This window comes from Callithrix jacchus, chromosome 1 (genome assembly GCF_049354715.1).
Source record: "Callithrix jacchus isolate 240 chromosome 1, calJac240_pri, whole genome shotgun sequence".
In the NCBI taxonomy this organism is placed as follows: domain Eukaryota; kingdom Metazoa; phylum Chordata; class Mammalia; order Primates; family Cebidae; genus Callithrix; species Callithrix jacchus.
This window is the reverse complement of record NC_133502.1, coordinates 213,932,831-213,954,941: the sequence shown is the minus strand read 5'-3', so window position 1 is coordinate 213,954,941 and position 22,111 is coordinate 213,932,831. Positions and strand designations below refer to the sequence as shown.

At 51.4% G+C, this 22,111-nt stretch overlaps 2 long non-coding RNA genes and 1 other non-coding gene across 3 annotated transcripts in view; 2 read left to right on the top strand and 1 right to left on the bottom strand.

Annotated features, from left to right (window-relative positions):
• The window catches only part of LOC144578437 (uncharacterized), an 8,838-nt gene extending 1,800 nt beyond the window's left edge, over positions 1 to 7,038 (top strand). Inside the window, exon 2 of the long non-coding RNA XR_013524217.1 lies at positions 4,825 to 7,038. This is a non-coding gene — a long non-coding RNA (uncharacterized LOC144578437). The remainder of the gene's footprint in view (positions 1 to 4,824) is intronic.
• On the bottom strand, positions 5,365 to 7,661 carry LOC100415298 (PRR34 long non-coding RNA). Its single transcript, XR_143898.6, has 2 exons — positions 7,224 to 7,661; positions 5,365 to 5,437 (listed from the first exon to the last, which is right to left on the bottom strand). It is a non-coding gene; the product is annotated as a PRR34 long non-coding RNA (transcript).
• Positions 7,304 to 22,111, top strand: LOC144578436 (uncharacterized). The gene is made up of 2 exons (XR_013524215.1): positions 7,304 to 7,394; positions 10,265 to 22,111. It is a non-coding gene; the product is annotated as an uncharacterized LOC144578436 (long non-coding RNA).

The window sequence follows — 22,111 nt, the reverse complement described above, 5'->3', positions numbered from 1 at the left end:
GGCGGGTGGATCATGAGGTCAAGAGATCGAGACCATCCTGGTCAACATGGTGAAACCCCGTCTCTACTAAAAATACAAAAAATTAGCTGGGCACGGTGGCGCGTGCCTGTAATCCCAGCTACTCAGGAGGCTGAGGCAGGAGAATTGCCTGAACCCAGGAGGCGGAGGTTGCGGTGAGCCGAGATCGAGCCATTGCACTCCAGCCTGGGTAACAAGAGCGAAACTCCATCTGAAAAAAAAAAAAGAGGATGCAGAAAGTGAACCTGAGCTTGAAACTTTGATGTCCCGGGTGGTAGAGTGCAGGACACCGCCAGCCTGGGCTTCCAGGGCGGCTCTGCACTGAGGCAGGCCTGCCTTCCCCTGCCAGTACCTCTGGCTGGGTAGCCTCACCTCTCTGGGCCTCAGTTTCCTCACTCATAAAAGGGGCTTAATAAGACTTCTGCTGGCCAGGCGTGGTGGCTCATGCCTATAATACCAGCACTTTGGGAGGCTGAGGTGGACAGATCACGAGGTCAGAAGTTCAAGACCAGCCTGGCCAACATGGTGAAACCCCATCTCTACTAAAAATACAAAAATTAGCCAGGTGTGGTGGCGCACACCTGTAGTCCCAGCTACTCAGGAAGCTAAGGCTTCCTGAGGCAGAAGAATTGTTTGAACCTGGGAGGCAGAGGTTGCAGTGAGCTGAGAACATGCCATTGCACTCCAGCCTGGGCGACAGAGCAAGACTCTGTCTCAAAAAAAAAAAAAGAGTTCTGCCTCAGTTACATTGTTAGGAGAATGGTGACAATCCCTGTGACACCCAGCACTCCGCTAGCACACAGCAGGCACTCAGTGGCTGGCTCCAGGAGGCCTGTGGCTGCTGGCTTCTCTCATACCTCACCTGCTTCTGGGCAGCTTAGGAATTTCTCTCTGGCATCTCATGTCAATTTTGCATCACTTGCCTCACCCCACCTTCTGGTGTTTGTTCCTTTACCCTGAAGGAAATAGTCACTGAGGCCTCCTGCTGAGAGGGCTGGGCAGTCAGAGTCTGAGTTGGTCAGACCTATACTCCTGTATGGAGTACAGAGCGCAGACAGGTGAGACGACATGGCCCTGCCTTAGGAGCTGCCAGATGCCCTGTGCAATGACATCCTCAGGTCAGGTTCTCTAGGCTAATGCCAGGGAAGGTGTTTCCTGTGCAGCCTTTGTTGAATGCCTCCGGAGACAGGCAGCTCACCACCTATCTGGTAGTGTGGCCACAGAAGCTGTGGAACAGAGTCACCCAGGCACCTTTGAGCCTTAACTGGTAGAAACACATGTGGGGCCGGCCCATAGGCGGTGGCCCTGAGTCAGAGGCACCTGGTTTTGCTGGAGAAAACACGTACCTTGTAAGAAACTTCTGAAAATGCGGTGAGGTGTACAGAAAGAGTTCAGTCTCCAGAAAAAGCGCTGCGAATGATGGATGCGTGTTTTCACAGAACAGAGCCCTGTTTCCTCTTTTTGCCGACAGCCCATTTAGCAATGCCAGGGCTGTGCTGGTGACCCCACCCACCTCCTAACAAGGCAGCCACTGTCCCAGGGGACAGCCAATATAGGCTTTGATTTGCCAAGGTTAGTGTCCTTGGGACCCTAATTTTGGAAAACCAGGAAAAAATATAAGGAGTCACTGCATGGAAAAGAAACCTACCCCAGAAAGCTGGCTGCTGCATTCAGGAAGCAGGAGCGGAAGGTCAAGGTGTTCGGGCCCAGGGCGCCTTGCCAGGGTCGGCAGCAGAGTTTGCAGGGTCCAGGGCAAGATGGAAATGTGGTGCCCTGGTTTGAAAATGCCTGAGAATTACAAGATGCTGTTGGTGGTAAGCATTAGACAGCTTGGGACCCTTCTGAGTGCAGGGCCTTTCTAAGCTCAGTGACCGGTGTGGTGGTATGTATGGGTCGCAAACCCACAAAGCTGGCCCTCTCCCTCACGTGTGTTCGTGACGCATCCTGACGCCTGGGGAAGGACCAAAGGCATCTGCACTGAAGGAGTACAACTCCTCGTCTTTGGCATTCATTTTTTATTTTTGGTGCCATCATGGATGTTCCATGCTAACTTTAGAACATTTTGAGTCCTCACAAAAGAAACACATTTTTCAATTACCTGTGACACCACACTCAGAGATAGGCACTGGGAAGGCCTCACCCTGCTTTTGTCAAAACATTTTTTTTTTTTAAAGATGGAGTCTTGTTCTGTCACCAAGGCTGGAGTGCAGTGGCGCGATCTCGGCTCACTACAACCTCCACTTCCCTCACTCAGGCGATTGTCCTGCCTCAGCCTCCTGAGTAGCTGGGACTACAGTTGCACACCACCATGCCTGGCTAATTTTTGTATTTTTAGTAAAAGTGGGGTTTCACCGTATTGGCCAGGCTGGTCTCGAACTCCTGACGTTAGGTGATCCACCCGCCTCGGCTTTCCACGGTGCTGGGATTATAGACGTGAGCCACCACGCCCAGCCTGTCAAAACATATTTTAAGGCCAGGCGCGGTGGCTCACGCCTGTAATCCCAGCACTTTGGGAGGCCGAGGTGGGTGAATCACGAGGTCAAGAGATCAAGACCATCCTGGTCAACATGGTGAAACCCCATCTCTACTAAAAAAAAATACAAAAAATTAGCTGGGCACGGTGGTGCGTGCCTGTAGACCCAGCTACTCAGGAGACTGAGGCAGGAGAATTGCCTGAACCCGGGAGGCGGAGGTTGTGGTGAGCCGAGATCCTGCCATTGCACTCCAGCCTGGGTAACAAGAGCAAAACTCCGTCTCAAAAAAAAAAAAAAAAAAACATATTTTAAGCAAAATTAGCATCTTATTAGGTGTATCATTTTATCTTCTGCTTGTTTCATTAATATTTTATCATGATATTTTCCTAAGTCAGAAGATGCTGTCCTACCAGTGGACTTTGATGACTATTTGGGATCCCGGTGGACAGATGTCCTAAACTAACCCCTAATTATCAGGCACTTGAGTTCTTCCCAGTTATTTCCAATTTTCCCCATTAACGATAACGCTTCCAGGAACGTTTGTCTGCATTTCCCTGATTACTTCGGGGGGGGGGGCGTGAAAGCATGCTTTAGCAGTAGAGCTCCCAGTTAGGTCGTTAGGGGTGACATTTTGGCTCCAGCAGCCTCTTGGGGTGGTCTCTGAAAAACCACCTTGCCCAAGTGCCTCAGCCCCCACGCCTTGTGCAGTGATACCTCAGCCCCCACATTTGACTTTCATTTTAAGAGAAAAACGCAACTCTTCCCACGGCTGACTTGACTGGTAGCAAAGCCAAAGACTTGAAATCAGTCTTTGTTTTTTGAGATGGAGTTTCACTCTTGTTGCCCAGGCTGGAGTGCATTGGCGCGATCTTGGCTCACAGCAACCTCTGCCTCCCAGATTCAAGCGATCTCCTGCCTCGGCCTCCTGAGTAGCTAGGATTACAGGCGTGTGCCACCATGCCTGGCTAATTTTTTATTTTTTAGTGGAGACAGGGTTTCTCCATGTTGGTCAGGCTGGTCTCGAACTCCCGCTTTCAGATGATCTGCCCGCCTCGGCCTCCCGGAATGCTGGGATTACAGGTGTGAGCCACCTCGCCTGGCCTTGAAGCCAGTCTTGAGCACCGATGGCCTGCCCTGTTTATAGCCATCTGTGAGGTGCTACCTTCTGTCCCCCCATACAGACGAGGACTGGGGACCCTTATTGTGAGGAGGACACACTAGTGACTATGAAGCAGAAAAGACCCTTTGTCCTGCCAAACCGTGGGCAGGATTCGGGGGTCCCGTGTGGCTGCTCAGGTGGCCGGACCGCTGAGCCTGTCAGGCCGGGGCTGGGAGGAGGATGCTAGCCTGGTGCCTGCTCACAGGGGGCACTCAACAAACAGTGGCAGGAGGAGAGGGCGGGGCAGCAGGAGGAGGGAGGCTCTGCCGGGCGTCTCCCAGATGGCGAAGGCTCCTGAGGGCAGGGATCAGATCTGTGGCCCCCGTACCAGCCCAGCGCAGGAGAGCAAGGCGTGTGAACCCTTTGATGAGGTCTGTGCCCGCACTGTCCTTTAGCCCGCACAGGGCTAAAATCCAGGTGGTGGCAGAGATGGTTCCTCCTGGAACTCCGGGGGAAAATCCATCCCTGGCCTTTTCCGGCCTCCAGCGGCACCTGCTCGCCTTGGCTTCTCGTCCTTTCTTCTGTCTTTAAAGCCAGAGCATTCTGTCTCTGACCACGGCTGGAAAGGAGTCTGCTTTTAAGGCTCCGTGTGATTGGACTGGGTGCACCTGACAATCCAGGCTGCCCTCCCACTGCAGATCTTTCACTCAGTTTCACCCGCAAAGTCCCTTTGGTCTGGTGAGGTAGCACCTTCCCAGGTTGCAGGGATTAGGGCTTGGACATCTTGGGGACATTATTCTGCCCAGCAAAGATGGTATCAGGGAGTCTGAGCATCTGAACTTCTCCAGGGAACTGAAGAAATGCCTCCTTCCCTCTTTCTCCCCTTCAGTAGCTGTGAGTCCAGAATAGCGGCCATCTACAAGGTCACACCTGGAAGGATCTGGGGAAACTGAGGCCACAGAGGCCTTGCCTGGGACCCCAGGCCAGGCCCTGTGTTGTCCTCCACAGATGGCCCTTCCGCACCTGTGATGCGCTGCCTCTGGGGTGGAAGCGTTTTAGCCTGGAAGGACACCAGCTTGAGGACTGTAGAGTTCTGGGCCTAGGAGAAAGGGAGGGATGTGGGGAATGTCACCTATTGGGTGGCTTCCCCACACTCGAGGCCACTTTATGGAGGTTACCTTTTCATCCCCCCAAGCCCAGTGGGAAGTGAAGATTTCTTTCCTCATCTCATAGGTAAGGAAGCTGGGGCCCTCAAAGGGGCTGTGTTTTGTCCGTGGAGAAGAGTCCGCTCCTCCCAAGAAGCCTTCGGCTGGTGGAAACCCGGGTGTGAACGGGCTGTTGCATGAGCAGGAGGGTGGGTGTGTGGCAATGTCAGTGTGGCCCCCGCAGAGCCCGGGGCACAGGCCAGTGCATCCACTGACAGGCAGCCAAGAAGGCCTGCACTCATACCTCTGCTGGTAAAGCTGTCGCAACAGACTCAGAGAAGCGCGTCAGTTTTCCCAGAGACACACAGCTCTCTGGAGGAGTGCAGGCCTCTTAGCTCCATTGCCTGGTGCTATGCATTCCTTGCCCACGGGCTGGAGGGAACAGAGTTCCCCGGGGTTTGATCTGAGGGGTGGTTTGTGAGGGGGACTGTGCCACCCATTGTGGAGCATGCTTAGCTGCCTCTCTGTAACACATTTCTGCCTGATGGGAATTCTCTCCCTTGACCAGGGCCAGCACAGTGCATAGTAGGGTGGTTAAGAGCCCTGGGTTTGGGCTGAGCGTGGTAGCTCATACCTGTAATCCCAGCACACTGGGAGGGCAAGGCAGTAAGGTTGCGTGAACCCAGGAGTTTGAGGCCAAGCTGAGCAAAGGTAAACACACACACACACACAATACAAAAATCAGCCTGGCATGGTGGCCCACGCCTGCAGTCCCAGCTACTTGGGTGGCTGAGGCAGGAGGATAACTTGAGCCTGGGAGGTCGAGGCTGCAGTGAGCCGTGATCACACTACTGCACTCCAGCTGGGGCAACAGAGTGAGACCCTGTCTCAAAAAAAAGCAAAGCAAAGCTTTAGGATGGAAGTTGGGGTGCTCAGACTTTAAATCCCAGGCCCCCCACTTTGGTGTGATCTCGGGCATGCTCCTCTGACCTCTCTGTGCCTGACTTTCCCCAGCCACAAAGCGGGCTGATAATAATACCACCCAGACCCCAGAGGCCCCCTAGGAGGCTCTTGCTGGGCAGCTGGTCCTGCCCCAGAGCCCTCCTGCTCCACACACTCCCACATACACTCAAGGGCACACGGGCCCCCCACAACCAAGCCAGGCCTGGTGGCCCTAGGACACTCTTGGCCACAAGAATTCAGATTATTTTCTCAGCAAATTTCTGACCTCTGTCCTGGGGCCTCGGCAGGGCAGGACTGCATGGTCCTGGGGATCTGACTGAAACCTCAGCCCCCCCACAAGGACAACGGGGCTGGGAACGAACTCAGGCAGTTTCTCTGCCAACCAGGAGAGGCTTCTGCTTGCCTGGACCCCATGGGGCAGGAAGAGTGGGCGTTCATATCATTCCCATTTTGCAGCTAGGCAGACTGAGGCCCAGAGAGGCCAGATAACTTGCCTCAGGCCACACAGTTGGCAAAGGATAAAGCCAAACCTTGATGGCGAGACTCTAAATCCAGGGCTCCACGAGGCCACCTCTTGTCTTAGGAATATAAGTGCCTTCCCTGGCACTTACTTAGCCCAGAATCTTTCTAGAAGGGCGGCAGGCCTTCCTGCCCCATTCCCGGGACGGGCCAGCTGCTCTCAGGGCCAGAAGAACCAGGGAACAGCTCTTTGGAGGAGGGGGCTTGTGAGAGTTTGAGGGGGCAGCACTGCAACTTGCACGTGGCAGGGGCGTGGGGTCGGGGCCTAGGTGTGTCCCTTTCCCAGCACTGGCATGGCACATTCTGACCTGAGCAAGCTTGAGCTTCCTGGAATAAGAACTGGAGGAAGAGAACCTTCCCCGGGCGGCATGTGAGGCTGGGGTGGCACTCGACACAGGACGGTGGCCAAGGGCATGCCCCCCTCCAGGCCAAGGGTCTCGGGAGCCTCCCCTCCTGCTCCTGCTGTGGCCTCCCCCTCAGCCCTGGCATGGGAGGAGTTAAGCTGCCTCGGGCACCTTGGCACATTGCGCTGCCCAGAGTGTCCGGCTCCCTACCCCCACTGCTTTTCATCCTTTTTGCCTTTTTCCTTCTTAATTAATCATATGCTGCTGTCCGATTTAAATATGGAAATGCCCAGGCCGAGGCGATGCAATTATTCATGAGGGCCGGGCAGCGGTCCGGGGCTCTCGGGCTGTGGGGAGTACCGTGGCATCGCCTCCGTTCTGATGTGTGTGAAATTATGTGCACAAAAGGCGCCTCCTTATCTGGGTGTGTGAACTAAATAAATAAATAAGGGCTTTTGTTTGTTTGCCGGCTCCTGCACATGGCTGCTGGGACTCAAGCGCTCATGTTGTCTGCGCCTCTGTGGGACTCGGAGTCGGGAGGCAGGGGAGGCCCCTGCAGGCTGGCCAGGGGCTGGGGGCTGGGGGCCGACCGCCGGGCACCTGGGGCCCTCTCCCTCCCCTGGCACCACCCTCACCCTGCAGCCCCCCCCACCATACACACCCTCACTGGAAAGTTTGCCCTGCCTGGGCTGGGCTCCCAGGCAGCCTGGCACCATGCCAGGCTCGCCGCCGAGCTCGGGCAGCAGGGTGGGGCGAACGCAGAGCACAGAGGACGGGGCCCGGCGACCTGGGCACCAGCAGAATCTGAGGCCAGGGGCCTGGGGCCCAGAAGGTGAGGGCACCTTGGGTGGGCACAGGGTGGGCACTTGGTGGGCAACAGGCCAGCGGCCAGGCCCAGGAGCAGGCCTCATGGGTGCGGGGGGAGAGCGGAGGTTGGCAGAGGAGGCAGGCACAAAGGAGGGCAGTGCCAGGCAGCTGCGGCCGACACGGGCATCGCTGCCCGCCTGCCCCCAGCCGGCCTCCCCGCCGACTGGGGCTGGCTGGGGCTCTGAGGGGAGGATGCGTGTGCAGGGGCCCGGGCAGGAGCAGCAGCAGGAGTGGCAGACACCAAGCCCGAGCCGTGGCCACAGGGCTCGGAGGAAGGGCCGGAGCAAGGCGGGGCTGGGCTGTCAAGGAGAAAAACATCCCAAGGCCTGCAAATTGCTGCTCTCAGCTTTTCCCCGGCCCCGCCCTGCTTCAGGGGGGAAAAAAAAGCAGCGCTTCCTCTGGAGGCGGATGCAAAAAGGATGCAGAATTTTAACCATCTCCTGCACCGGCCCATCCTTCCTGAGCAGGGTTTGGACCCGGGCCTGGCGCCTTGGCACCCTGAGAAGGGAAAGGCCAGAGCGGCCGACGCTGGTTCTGGGGGACCAGAAAGCCCAGCCTGCTCGGCACCTCCATCCAGAACCTGGGGCCCCGTGGCACCTGCATCAGGGTGGAGGATGGAAGGCAGTGGGGGCCTGGTGCCCTTGGAGGCTGCACCTCACGGTACCAGTCACTGCCCAGTCTGCTGGCCTCCTCTTGGTGTTAAGCATGGTGTCCCGGCCCCGGGTTGGAGGCCCCAGCCCTGTGCTGTGTGGGGTCTTGGTTCCTGCTGACCTGGGGCCTTCAGCCACACTGGCATCCCAGGCCTTCCTTCTGATTTCCGCTTTAAAAATAATGTGGGAGACGAGGGCTTCACACACTGTAGATTCAGGGCAGGACTTAGGGAATGAGCTCAGAAGGTGACTAATCACTGGGCAAACGGCAGGCAAGCCCTAAGTGCCCCTCGCTGGGCGAGACACGGGGCTCAGAGGGATGGTCTGGGCCGCCGCGCCAAGGCACAGAGCCTAGGACTCATGACATGCTTTCGTTTTAATTTCTTTTAAAATCAGAAGAAAAAAATGACTATAAAAATAATGAATATATGATAATGAATTCAACCTGGTTATATTGGTCTTTAAGCTGATGCAGTCGTAAAATATGATTTTTAGTATTAATAGAGAAAGGGGCTCAGGAAGCCAAAAGTGCCCCAGCCCAGGAAAGGCAGGAGTGTCCTGGGTTGGTCCTGTCTGTCCCAGGACAAAGGGTCAGACGTCTGGCTCCTGGGGAGGTTGGCGCACCTGGGTGCCCTTTGAATCTGGCTTCCACGAAGGCTAGATGGGACAGGTTGCTCCAGCCTGCGGTCGACGGGAGCCAGGGCTGTGTGTGTGTCCATGCGTGTCGGTGTAGGTGCATATCAGTGTGCAGGTGTCCTCGTGTGCACGCGAGTGTTTGACAAAGGACTCCCAGACACCAGCATGTGTAAGTCCCAATTCTCAAAACAGGGGACTGCAAGGCCAGGGTCAGGAGACAGTGTGGCTGTGAGGGCCTGGTATTCCTGACAATGATGCATGGGGAGTGCCATTGTCTCCCTAGGAGAAAGCAGCCTTCAAGGTTCCTGCACCCCCAAACCCACGAGCTCACACAAAACAACGTGAGCCACAGACGAGGGCCACGTCTGTAGTTTAGCATCTTCTAATAGCCACATTGTTGGAAAGTGAAAATAAGCAGGTGAGATTCCCGTTAGTACCAAAATTCATTGTAATCTAATACGCATTTCCCAAATCCGATTTCAATGTGTTGCTTAGATGAAACTACGAACGGGGTATTCTGCCATTTTTTCACATTCGATTCGGCCTCTCCCCATGTCAAGGGCTCAGTTGCTGCATGTGGAGGAGGGGCTACCTGGGTGGGCATGCAGGTTTACCAGGTCCCTGTGCCCCCCACTTCCCCACCCAGAGTAGTGGAGACTGGTTTTCTGCGTCTTTTTTGCTGGTGGCCCTTCCTGGCTGGGGAGAGGGATGCTTCCACTGGTTCATCAGCCCCCAGCAACCCTGAGAGCTGAAAGAATGGGTGTTGGGGCTGCAGGTTCCAGAATGAGGGGGGCTGCTGGAAAGGCTTCTTCGGCTGTGCTCCCAGACACCAGGGGACGACACAAAGGGCTGACTTCAGACTCACAATAGTGGGGCGGTTAGTCACAGTGCCAGGGCAGCGGGCAGGCAGACAGAGCCCCCTGTGTCTGTGCCTGGTCGGGCTGGGCCCTGCAGCCCCCATTTCCCCAGCTGGCTTCCCACCCACCCCACCCCTGCCTGCTCCCCACATTAACCCCCTGCCGCCTGCTGCCTACCTGGCAGCCTGGCCGGGGCTCCCTTGGCCACGCTCTGGTTTCCACCAGCCACCCTGGCCAGAGGCGCACTCCTTCTAGAAGCCGGGCTCGGGCCTGCATGATTTCACGGGCCGTCTCGGGAAGCAGGCATTGGAAAAGCTCCGTCACTGTGGCCGGGCAGCGTCCACGCAGCCTGAGAGGAGATTTTCAGATTAGTGAGAGAACCCAGTGTTCAGGGCTCCCCACTTAAAGATTTCATCAGCGTTTGCAAGCACTCGCCATTCAAGGACTGTGCATTTCTGGAAACAATGAAAAGCCAAAACTGTGAGAAATTAAGGAGTGGCCCTGGAGCTGGTGTCTGGAGCTGCACATTTTAAAGTGAACAGACTGATATGAATATTTTAATCCTGTGTATAGATAGATGGATAAGATAAAATAAATTAGTCATGTTCTGGCACAGTCTGGAGACTCTCTGAAAGCAAGGCTCACGTCAGCATTTGCTGTTTAGAGGTTACAATTAAAATCTCTCCTTCTAGATGGAGATTCTAGAGCCTTGGAGATGGAATTCGATGTTTTGCTGTGATTTGGCATTCAGTTACTGACCCACGGGGAGGAGGGTGACTTCCCCTTAAAAGGTATAAAATGAAGTTCTCAGTCTCACTTTTTAACTAAAAAATATATATCTGCAAAGATCGTGCATTCTGCCTTTTCCTCGCTAAATTAAAGTGGCATGTGTTTTTATTTTAGAAGGCAGAGATGTTTTGCTGTGCCCAGTGTGAGGAAGGGAAGGAAAAGAAAGGTCTTTTGAAAATGTGCACATCTACTTACAGCTTAAAAATCCCAAGTGCCAGACGTTTTTCTTGGAGGAAATATATGTCTTCAATGTACTCATCTTACCTGTTGATTATATTCTGTAATGATTTATTTTAGAATGTAATCCTTGTCTAGAACTGAGGCTGTGTTTGGAAGGCGGAAGACGTAGTTCTCTTTGTCCAGGCGACATTGTGCCTCTCTGTTAAAATCATTGACCACGGGGATCTGGACCCAGGCAGCTTTCGGACAGAACTGGTCTGTGCTAGGCAGCTCGGCCCACTCGGCCTTCAGAAAACAAGGATGGGAGACATATGCTCGGCTCACATCATTTTGTTCTGATTTATTTTAAACCGCTTAAGATGATTTTAGCACAAAGAGTGGTGTATCTTCCTTGCATTCTGAGAGCCACTGGATTTTCAAGCTAGAGTACGATTTTTTTTTTTAATCCAAATTTAGAAAGTGCCTTACAGAGAAGACAACAGTATGCTAGTTAGCCTTTTGACTCACTTTTAAAGAAAGATACTTAAGATCAAGTACATTGAATTTGGAGACTGGTTCCCTCTCCGTTATTAGGGGCTGGAAATGGCCCATTTTTCAAAACTAAGGTCAGAAAAGGGGTGTTTCTGACGAAGGAGTTCTTCCGGGCTGGGCTCGTGCCACAGAGATTGTCCCACGCATGTGTCCCGAGTCCTTGTCCTATACACAGCTTTTACTTCCAAGGAGGAGTGTGGCATTCAGTTCCAATGTCATCATGTGGATAACAGTCCCTGCCTGGCTAAGTAACTGTCACAGGCAATCGGGCCACTTCCCAGCATGACCCGCAAGCTAGATAGTGCCCCTCGAGTGGTTGAGAGACCCGTGCAAATATTATTCTTTTAAAGAAGCCAATGCAATCTTCACAAATTGCAGTCCCAGCCTGGATGCTGGTACTACCTCTAATAGTGGGGAAAAAATTAAGATTGGGGACAACAGGAAACAGGTTGGATCCCCAGGGAAAGCAGCCCGGAAGCTACAGTAGGGGATGGGGGACCCCAGGGCTCTGTTCAAGCCCTGGGGCTGTTCCCTTTATTCCTCCAAGCCTCCGCTCCCCGGATTTAAAATGAGAACGGCACCCAGCCCAGCCCACTGTCAAGGGCTGTTGCAGGAATCTGACAACAGCCACCAATATTTGCATAGCCGAGCTGCCCGGTTTCATTTTCTGTTTGAAAGTTTCTCTGAAGGGTGACGTGCTGGAGACACGAGAACAACTGCTATCATCTTAATAACTTTTCTGGCAAACACGACGATGATTGTTTATGTTAATCTTGCAACTGTTAACAATAATTCACTTCATTCTCATAATGAAATTTATCTATTTGACTTATAATAAATACGATCATATCAGTCATATAGTCCTTTTTCTGGTCATGAAAGGAACATATGCTCACTATAGAAAATTTGGAAAATATAGAAAAACGCACATAAGGGAAGAATTATTCATCCTTTCTCCCACGCAGAGGCAAGCTCTGGTCGCATTTTCCTGTGTTTCCTTCCAGGCTCTGCTCTCTGCTGAGTGGCTTTCATCAATTCTTGTAGCATCTGTTTTCAGATAACGCCGTGGGCTTTTATGACTGGTCCTCCTTGTCGCCTTGGCCCTTCTGATCCTCAGTGGCTGTTGCTTCTCTCTGGTTGCCTCCTTCGGGGGCCCCGCTCAGGGTCTGGGTGCTCAGGGAAAAGACCTCAGGCTCCCCAGCACCCAGGCTCCTTGTTCTGCCATGCTGGGAGCCCTGTTGGGGCAGCCCTGACACACGGCCAGCACAGCCCCATGGCAAAGCCAGGCCTGCAGGGGGGCTCAGGACGTCAGGGAACGGGAGCGAGTGGCATGAAACCCAGTCTCTCGCAGGGCCTGGGCCGTGGAGGTGAGCATGCTAGGCCTTCCCGTGCGGGAGCGGGCTGGGAGGTGGGAAGACGCAGGCCATCCCTGACAGAAAATCCAGGGACACGGCAACATGGATTGGGGGAAAGCGTGTAAAAAGCAGCTTCAATGCTTGGATTCTCAGCAAAGAAAGATGCTCGGGGCCAGGCATGGTGGTTTACTCCTATAATCCCAGCACTATGGGAGGCCAAGGCGGGTGGATCGCCTGAGGTCAGGAGTTCCAGACTAGCCTGACCAATATGGTGAAACCCTGTCTTTACTAAAAATACAAAAATTAGCTGGGCATGGCGGCGTGTGCCTGTAGTCTCAGTTACTCAGAAAGCTGAGGCAGGAGATTGCTTGAACCTGGGAAGTGGAGGTTGCAGTGAGCTGAGATTGCACCACGGCACTTAGCCTGAGCGACAGAGCAACACTTCGTCTAAAAAAAAAAAAAAAAGAAAGAAAGAAAGAAAGAAAGAAAGAAAGAAAGAAAGAAAGATAGATGCTTGGACCAAATAAAACAAACCACTTCTTAGACGTGCAAAGTTTCATTGGAACTGTTTGGATAATGTTTCCAAGGTGTTCAGCGTTATGGCCCTGGCTTACACCCGCATTAGGGCCAAGTGGTGTGGTAGGCAGAAATCCACCAGAGCTTCAGTGCAAGAGCACAGTCCCCCAATACCATGTCACAATCATGCACATGCCTTGGCCGGTCCCAGAACCAGGCCTTGGACAGGAACCACACCGACCTCCCTATTGCCTTCTGAGTAACTGATCCAAAGGCATTTTTAGAATAGCCAGTACATTCGTGATAGGAGAAATGCAGTCTGTGAGGTCCGCCTTAACCCCTTAGAATAGTGTAGTGGCCTCAACGTCTTAGCAACAGATCATTCAAGATTTATTACAAACTCAAGTTGCAGACAAATTTCACAGGCGAGATCATAGTTCGCAGTGTTAGTTACAGTATAGAAATATTAGCAAGACATGACATAGAGAATCATAGGGGACATGACAGTAAATTATCCCACAGCTAAATAATGGAACATTGTGTCACCCTTAAAACGGTGTTGACACTTTGGTTGGCCAAAGCAGGCAGATCACCTGAGGTCAGGAGTTCGAGACCAGCCTGGCCAACGTCTGAAACCCTGCCTTGACTAAAAACACAAAAATTAGCTGAATTTGGTTGTTTGTTCCTGTAATCCCAGCTAGTCCGGAGGCTGAGGCAGGAGGGTCACTTTAACTCTGGAGGTGGAGGTTGTAGTGAGCCGAGATCGTACCATTGCACTCCAGCCTGTGTGACAAGAGCAAAACTCCATCTCAAAAAATAAAAATAAATAAAAATAAAAATATGGTGTTGGCAAAGCGTTTGGAATGGCATGGGTATGTATGGGGTACAACACTTTCCTACAGCACGTACGTATGTGAAGCATGTCCCTGTCTGCATATGTGCACTGAGCAGGAGTTGGGAGGGAAATACAACAGGATGTTATTTTGGGATAATGGCATGTAGGTGAATTTTCCTTTTCTTGTGTATTTTATACTTAACACGTATTTTTTATTTACTACTGAAATTATGTCTTACCTATCTTTGTATTTTAGTCTTAAATTGCATATACTTTGTGCTTCCCTGTGCTTTCCTTAAACACATGGTATTTTTATAATCAGGGAAAAGCCATTTTTGAAGGCTCGTTATAGAAATACAGACAAATAGAGACAAATGGCACGTTTTCTTTCAGTCACTGGGGACGAATGATACATACAGCAGAAGTATTCGTTGGGCCAACAAATAGGAATAGTAAGTCAATATTATTCTTTCTTTCATAAGAGAGTTGTATGTTGGTAGCTTATTAATCAAATACTACATGAGTGTTCAAACACATGTACTTGTACAGCAAGGCAGAAACATCTCAGTGAAGATTTTCTGTGGACTGGGGAAGTGTTTTTGTCTCCTAACAATAGCATTAAGAAGGGAGAAACGACAGTCTTCTTCTTGAATCTTCGGTGGGATGACCACCCTCCCATGGCGAGCCATGCTGCCTGATTTTCACTTTGGGCTTTCTGCTTCCCCCGTTTGGGTTTTAAAGACAATTTAAAAGATTCTGCAAGCTGATTACTGAAGAAGTCCATAGAACCTGGATTCACAGTGTCAGATAATACATTGTGGTCTTCGAGTGGGAATCCTAGCGGTTTATTTAGACTCATCAGTTGCCTGATTTAAAAAAGAAAGAAAGAAAGAAAGAAAGAAAACAATTATTTTCTTAAGCTTGTATTGCCCTTAAAATAGTTCTCTGCACTAAGTCACCTGCCTATTCACGACAGGAGCGCACCGCTTGCATTAAGAGACAAGAATTTTCTTTCTTAACCATAATGTGCCAGGATTTTTGTTATATGGAAAAACCTGTCCATGTTTCCAACTAATATTTCTTAGCCTTCAGGCAAGTGCGACTTGCTTCCCTGTAAAATGGATTCCCAGGACCTGCGGTATCGGGATGGGCAGAATTCTTTAAAATGCAGGGCCCAGGGCAACCCCACCGCGTCCCATTGGCTCCGGGCGGTCCCCGGGGCGGCCCGCCGGCCGCAGAGCCCCCTCTCCCCGGGCCCCGCCCTCCGGAGCCTCAGTTTCCCTGGCAGAGAGGGGCGGAGACGAGGCAGGGGGCGCCTGGGTGGCGGGGACGGGGACGGGGCCGGCTCGGCCAGGCGCGCCCGGCTGGGAGGTCCCGCGGGCCCTGGAGCCGCCCGCAGCCCGCCCGGGCCTCCGGGGCGCGACCCCCTAATCCGCTTTAGTCAATATATTGTGAGCTCCGCTTGTGCAAAGTAAACAGGCGCCGAACAAAGCGGCGGTCGCCGCCCGCGACTCCTGACCCCGGGGTCGCGCCCTTTGTTCGCCCTCAATGGGGCAGCCCCGCCGCCCGGCCCGCGGCTAATTGGGGCGCGTGCCGCCGCCTCTGCTCCGACCGCACCCCGGACTCCGGCTGGGACGCGCCCTCGGACTCAGGCCCCGGACCCGCCCGCCAACCAACGACCCGACCCCGGCCCGGGACCCCGGTTCGAACCCTCGTCCCTGCCCAGGCGGACCAGGTGCCCCGCCCGCACTTGGACTCGGACCCCGGCCCCAGACTCCGACTTTGGGCCTCGGTTCGAACCCCGGTGGCCCGCCCCGCCCCGCTGCAGACCGGACGCCCTGCCCGTTGGGGACCCGGAGCCCCAGGCCTGGTGCGGCACACTGCCCTGCCTGGCGCGCGAACCCTGGGGCTGCCTGGAGGAGGCGCACCGAGGCCTCCCGGCATAGAGAGCCGCTGCGGGCCCGGGCCCTGGCCCGGCCAGACCTGACGCTGTTTGGCTGAGACCGGCCCGTGCCTCCCGCCCCGGGGCCAAGGGTGCTCCTGGTCCGCGGAAGGTCCCCGCGCACTCTCGCGGCCACGTGGGTGCCTGTCGCCTGGGGCGGGCTGGGGGAGGCCGCGGCGACACTGTTCCCGGGGTCCCGGGGCCGGTAAGCCGCCTCTGCAGGCCCCTTAAGGACCTCAGATGGCCTGGATGCAGAGGAGGAGAGGTTTATTAGTCCTGGTCTTTCTTTCTCTGCTCTTTATTTCTGCTTGGAAGCCTGTCACATGGGAAAGAAAAGACGCCCCATCTATGAGAACCCCACATCCCCTGGTGTGGGAAGACGGAACCCATCAGACCCTCTGCACGTGGGCTCCCTCCCCACAACCTTCGTTTCCCTCCAAATCACCATCTTTTCAGCACCTGGGAATGTTCTAGACCGGAGGAGGATGCTGAGGCCATGAATGCATCCGCTCACACGAAACTCAGGCCTCGACCATTTCGCATCTTTCTGTTTTGTTTTTCCTCAAATGTTGGACAAGGTTCTTATTTTTATCTCAAGAAGCTTTTGAGACTCAGCTCCTTGTAATTTTTGTAAGGATTCTGTCTGATTTTTAAAGGTACTTTCTTTTGGACTTAGGTGCAAAAAGGAAAGAAGAAAAAGGACTGTCTTGAGTCTCTGCCTCTGAAGAGGAGCGGATGGCCAGGCAGGGCCCTCTGCCTGATTCTCAATTATTTCAGTTTTGTTCCCCAGCTGCAAATAGTGCTACGCTTTGCACAGGAAGCTTTTTTTTTTTTCATGTTGAGTTTGTTTTGGAGCTTCTCGATTGCAGGGTGGACTGTTCTAACGTGGAATGTGGCTTTGGGAAGGCGTGTCGTTCAGGAGTTGTCGTATATGCCGAGCTGTTTGTTGTGAGGATGGAGCTGGGTAGGGGTCCTGCCATGAGTAGGGGGAGGCAGGTGTGGTAGTCACCTTCCGGGTGTGCAGGGCAGATCTCCATCTGGGAACCGGGGCCCCTGGGCGACATGCCTTACGATTCTTGGCTTTCATAGAACAACTGCCAAATAGCAGCCCAGTGTCTCTTTACCTGCCTTCCTCACTTCTGGGCATTCCTCCCGAGGCCACTGCTTCTACATAGCCTTTCTCCTTCCTGAGGAGCAACAATCCAATCTGATCAGCATAAGTTTGCCTCCGTGGAATGCTGATGCCCAGGCTGGGGACCCTGCCACCCCTCTCTCAGCCGTGCTTGCAGACATGAGATGGTGGGACTTCTCCCAGGATGTGCTCAACACTGATCAGCCTTTGATACTGAGACCTTGGGGCAGGTGGCTGCCAGGTTCACAGAGCGCTGTAAGCAGGGATGAGGCTTGAGTGGGGCTTGGAACCACCCCAGGTGCCCGGCCAGGGAGGCTCTGGTTGCAGGGGCTGGCAGTCCGGCAGATGAGAATAGAGGACGAGGTTATTATGATCCTTCAGCTTAGGCAAAGCAGCTTTGTGACACGGACTCCAGTGGGGCAATTGTGTCTGTGATTTTACACCCAAGACCTATTAGTCCCAGTCTAGTTTTGGGGGCTGATCAGGATGCACCTGGCAGGGAAGGGTGGGCACCTCGGATGGTAGAAGCCACTGAAGGGAAGGTGGGGGCAGAGTTGCCAAAGCCGGACCAGCTAAGGACCTACATTTCAATGGGGCTCTGTTTTGCCTGGAAACTGTTCATAAAATAAGCCTATGTGTGTATGAGTGTGAAGGGATGGATGGTGATGTTTTCCTTAAAAAAACAAAAATAGCAACGTGCACGTGTGTACACAGCAGTTGGGTCCCCAAGTCTGTTCAGTATCAGGCCTAGTCACCACTCCACTCACCTGGGCCTCAGTTTCCCCAGTCTTTAAAGAGATAGGAGAGTTCTTGTTCTGTCTGTCGCACGGCCGTGAAGAGTCACATGAGGCGAGGTGAGAATGCATTGCGTAAATGACAAAGTGCTTGCTCTGGACATGCGAGGTGCTGTCCCCACTACCTTAGAAAAAAACCTCTACTTCGAGTGCGTTGTTTTAGGGTTCAAATGGTTAGTGACTCACATGGCACCTAGCACTTACTAAGTGATCCGGATGATTTTGTTGACTCGAACCGTGGTGTCAAAACCCTCTGCACTGGCTGTGAGAAAGAGGCGGCCTGAGCACGGTGAGAGAGGGAGTCAAAACAGAGAGCATCCCTGGCCTCTGAAGGCCTTCAGACATGACAACGAGATGGCCCCCACTTTGGGTGATTGGACTGGACAGTTTGGAGACCCTCCTGCGATATACGCCAGACAGCCCTAAGTGTTTATCCTGGGGTCCAAGCCTGTCGCCTGCAGCCCTCCTTGACCTGCCCAACTTGGACTGGGTACGTGTCTGCTGCGCTCAAACCCCAGCCCGTTCCACACTCTTGGGCCTTCTCTCCCGGGGGATGGCGTCATGCGTCCTCCAGAGCTGCCTGGCAGAGGGCACACCTTCCCCGGTGCCCTGGTGCCGCGCCGCGCTCCCGACACCGACTTGCTTGTGTTTTGTCCTGATGATGATAAATGAGGCCGGCCTGGCTTACCATTCACAGCAGAGAAAGCTCTTCTCTATCCGAGATCTGCCCTTGTAGTCTACAGCAGTGCTGTTTTCCCTGGCTTTTGGTGTTTGCGCTCGTGTAATGAGGAAGGGAGTAACCCAGGTAGGGCCTGCTCCTTCCTCTAGGCTAGGGGCATTCCACTAGGCCCTCGATCAGCACCCACGCCATCAAGGCCACAAAACATTTATCACTACACAAACATACAGATACACACGTATGCACACACATACATATGCGTGCATGCACACGTATCCCAGGATACTCTCCTCACGGAAGCAACATTTAATATTCTAAGCATTAAACGTTGAGGCAACAACAGGCTGTCTTAAAGGGCTCATTCAGCCTGTCTGCCTTGGAGCTATTTTATTTATAATTCTTCTTGTCACGTCAAAGAACTCTGTGTTTCTTGCAGACTGTGTTCGGGTGGTTGAGTGTTTGGTTTTTGGCCACCGCCAGTTACTTTTTCCAAATCTGTAGGTCCAGGTGTGCGTTGACAAGGTTTTTCCCAACCCGAGAAGTTTCTCAGGGAGCCTTGGAGTCCTTCTGTAAATTTCCAGCATTCTACGTGCGAGGGACTTCCAGTTTGGGAGAAGTGGAAAGAGCGAGGGAAGGAGCGTGCGGCTCTGTGTCCACTGCCTCCTCTCAGGCAGAAAGTCAACGGGCAAGGAGCACTCGGGAAGCAGCACCTTGCAAGATTCTAAACTGTAGAATCAAATTTAGCATGCAGAGTTGAAAAATCGATGGATAAAATATTATTAGCAGAGGTACAAACCTTTGATGATGCTAAAAAACCCCCGCCTCTGTGCGTCATTGAAAACCAAGCGCAGGAGTGAAAATACCTATCTACGTCTCTGACGATTGTGAAATCGATTTTTAAAATACAGGTTCATCCTGTAAATATTACGTAGACTTATTTTCCAGGTCCCTGTCTCTTCTTGTCTGATTGCTTACATTACCACTTTTTTGGAATTAAAAAAATGAACTTCATTTTCTTTTAAAATTAGAAATTAAAGTTGACCTATAAAATAGCCAGAAACAAAAAGCACAGGTTTTCTTCTTTAGCGTTTTGTTTTTTTTGGGGGGAGGGCAGCAATGAAATATTTTCTTGTAGTGATAAGTTTAGTTAAAGCGTTTCTTCTCTTTTTGTAGAAAGGGCTCATATGAAAAATCTGACCTTAACCTTGAAGTTAACCAGATCTAAAAGCTAAGATAGTTGGACACAGGAAAATGAAACTGTTTTTATATATGAATTAGTCACCCGGGGTGTGTGAAGTCACATTTGATTTTTTAAAATAAAATGGGAGTCTTTCAATAAGTAAGACCAGTGTGGTCAAATTCCAAACAACTTGTAATTGACAATTCCCCAAAACCAAATCCCAAATCCAGTATGAGTTCCATCTGCGGGCAGCTGAAGTTTGTTACAGTAATTTTAAAGAAGTTATCTGTGAAATCTTGATTTCAGGAAAAAGCTCCTGTGGTCCCTCCCAACTTAACAAATCATTTGAGTTCAAAATCATTTTTTTCTCCTTTCTTTTTTTCCCCTTATTCTAGAGGAATTTATCTAGCCCTGTACAATAAAATATTATAAGTAGCACATAAACTTTTCAGAAAAATGTTAACTTCCCAATTTCTGATGATTCCATTTTAACAATTGTAGAATCAATCAACTAAAATTAATTCAGCGCCCACTTCTTGAAAGGTGACATTTTTATTTTTAAAACATTGAGTTTGCGTGGTGCCTTTGCTCATTCCTCATTTAAAGCCAAGAATCTAGCTTTGGCATTTGATAGACGCATATATAATCGGGGATATCGGCCCATCATCCTTAATTCATATTTTCAGATTTGTTGGTACTCCTTTGAAGTGGAAAACAACTGTAATTCCTCATTCCTCTGGGGACATTTTCCACACTAGCGTGTGTTTATGAACATTAGATACAATATATTCACATATGATGGAACACACACTTCTCGTGGACTTCCGGTTGTTTCCAGCACTCCTCTTAATTGAAAAGTCATCATGAATCCCTTTAGGATGCTTTCAGCTTGTTAGACTTCTTTCTGAGATACATATGCAGGCGCCACACGTGAAACGAGGATGTGTGAGCTTCCAAAGCCTGTTAAAGGTGACAAAGCGCCCCTTACACAGGTTTAGACCCAGACGTGACGGCACACGTGTGAAGCTGGCACCACGAAGGCTGATGCTCATCACTCACAGAGGCAGGCACACTTCAGCATGGTCTTTACACGGAAAAGAAAAGAAAGAAGGTAGAAAAATGGTGGCAGCATGTGGGGCTTTTTCTGTTTGCTGTTTTCGGGTGAGGTGCACTAGTGCAGTGTCCGGCGGACGCTTTTGTCCTCAGACGGGCTCGGTCCCCGGTCAGAGTTTCATTATTGTTGCCGGTAAACAAATGCCAAGTTTGACAGAAACAAAAAACAGTGAAATAAAGCAAAAATGCTTCATCATGTCAGAAGGAAAGAACCCTTTTCACGGATGCCCTCACATTTCCTTTCCCAGCCTGAGACCCTACTGACTCTGAATTATCTTTCACGGTTTTATTTCTATGAAAATTATAAACTCATGTTTGTCCAAGGCGGACTGATGCTTAGAGGTCTTGCGTATGAATAGCTGAGAGTGGAAATAAACCCATCCTGCCGCAGGAGCACATGCCGTGCTGAAGCAGGCCTATCAAAATGGACTCTCAAACCTGCAAACTACTTTGAGACAAAGGCAAAAGAAAAAAAAATCATAAGCCTGGTTTGCCTTTATCCAGAGTCCCCAGAGCTGCTGAGCAGCTCCTCAAAAGGCACATTGTCTAGGATGATGGAAGTGGCATCTTATCCAGGAGCCACGGAAAACTTGCAATCTCAACTTTATTGGGCCGGCTTTAAAAACATCATTATTCTTGGAGGTGCAGGTAAATGTCTGGAACACAAGTGAAAATGTAATTCTTCCCTCACACTCGTCGTCCTCACTTTAATTAGATTAAATGCATCTGTTTATGACGTCTCCATAATGTCTTGGATACTGAAAAATCTAAACTATTAAATGTCGATCCGTTGAGAAAAAAGAAACTAAACCAGAGCATCCCCCCCACCACCCCCCACCCCCCACCCAGCCTTCTGAGGCCGGACTGTGGGCCAGGGGCTGGCGGAGAGAGCAAGGCAGCAGGAAGTAGCCGACTGCATTCCCATTAGGCAGATCTGGGGAGAAATCAGGAAAAAAATCACTGTAGAAGCCTGATACTGTAAACTTCCGAGTACGGCGGCAGCCTCCCTGGACCTTACTTTCAAACGTGTGACCTCAGGCACGGCTGTGGCCCGCAGGCGAAAACCAGGCTTTTCTTCCTGGAAACTTGTCCATGGTAATACTCATCAGCAGTGTATATTTTCCAGGTTTTCTTGTTGATAATTTGAGCATACTTTAAAAAATATTATTATTTGCTTTAAATAATATGATGGCAAATAGACAAAAAACAATCTAACCTGAATAGTATCCAGTGGAACTACCTGAGTGCTATTATTTTCACCGAATAAAGCGGCATTTGATTTCCGAATTTGCAATCAAATTATATGTAAATTCTTGCCAAGTACAGGGGGGATTTTTTTTAAAAGATTGTGTGTTCGTGAATATTGTTCTGACTTATCTGATTTCTTGCTTTACCAAATAAAAATGGAAAGGGGGAAAAAGGCCATTAAATTAACTTATTACGGTTTGAGAGCAAGAAAAAAAAAATCAGTTAATAAAAAGGTTAGCAAGCCA